Genomic DNA, 1,129 nt, shown 5'->3' with positions numbered 1-1,129 from the left:
GCCTTGCTATTATTGGTATCCAATGACCATCTTTGCCTTCAACTACCTTCTCACATGCATTAGCATGTGTGAGGGTTTCTAGTTTTTTAATGAGAGTTGTTTGCATTCTAAAATAATTATTATAAGTCAACGGGGTCTATCCCAATAGAAAAGGGTCTTTGCTTGCAGATCATAGGTCTCAGGTTCGAATCTCCATGGCATCACAGTTGTGTGTATGTGTGAGAAATCTTCATCCCCTATAGTTTAGACTATCGCTTATACTCAAAATAATAATAATAATAATAATCATTATGCATTTCTCCTTTTCTTCTTTTTTACTAAAGGAGAACCCTTCTCCTCTTTTTTTTTTTTTAATGTAATAAATGTAATAAAGAATGAGGTATGATGACTATTTTGATTGCTAAATGAAATAGAAAAGGCTATTAAAATATAAAATTGTTAACAAGATGGGTCCATAGCTCAGTGGTAGAGCATTTGACTGCAGATCAAGAGGTCACCGGTTCAATCCTGGTTGGGCCCTTCTATTCTAATTTTTTTAGTTTTTCTACCTAATTCATTAACAATTAAATGCATAATAATATATCTTATTCTTATGGTATGAAACTAAATGCATAAATTAAAGAAAAAAATATAACGTCCACAAATTAATGTAATAATATTTCATTTTGAAATGAAAAAAAAACTATTAAAATATAAAATTAATAACAAGGTTGGTCCATTACTCAGTGATGTGATAGAGCATTTCATAATAATATCTTATGATATGAAACCCTTGTATTCTGTAATTTTTAATTTTTATACCAAATTTATTTATAAAATTAAATGCATAATAATATCTTATGACATGAAACTAAATGTATAAATTAAAAAATAAAATAAAATGCCCAAAAATTAATGTAATAATGTTTCATTGATGTTTCCAAACATATATTCTTTCAAACAAAACTGAAGAGACATGCGTATATGGTGGGCAAATTTTCGTAATATTGAAATTATTTTATGTTTGTTATTTTTGAAGAATAATATTTTTATTAAGAAAAACGTAGTGCGAATAAAATAATATATTACTAAACTTTGTTCCCTTATATGTTCTAGATGTAGTACGGAATACAAGACAACGCTCTAGATA

At 27.5% G+C, this 1,129-nt stretch overlaps 1 non-coding gene across 1 annotated transcript; it reads left to right on the top strand.

The window, feature by feature from the left end:
• Window positions 1–448: 448 nt before the first annotated feature.
• TRNAC-GCA (transfer RNA cysteine (anticodon GCA)) lies at window positions 449–520 on the top strand. The gene has a single exon. It is a non-coding gene; the product is annotated as a tRNA-Cys (tRNA).
• The last annotated feature ends 609 nt before the right edge of the window (window positions 521–1,129 follow it).

This window comes from Prunus avium, chromosome 4 (genome assembly GCF_965620075.1).
Source record: "Prunus avium chromosome 4, drPruAviu1.hap1.1, whole genome shotgun sequence".
NCBI classification, from domain to species: domain Eukaryota; kingdom Viridiplantae; phylum Streptophyta; class Magnoliopsida; order Rosales; family Rosaceae; genus Prunus; species Prunus avium.
The sequence above is the reverse complement of the archived record's forward strand: the minus strand, read 5'-3'. Positions and strand labels throughout refer to the sequence as shown.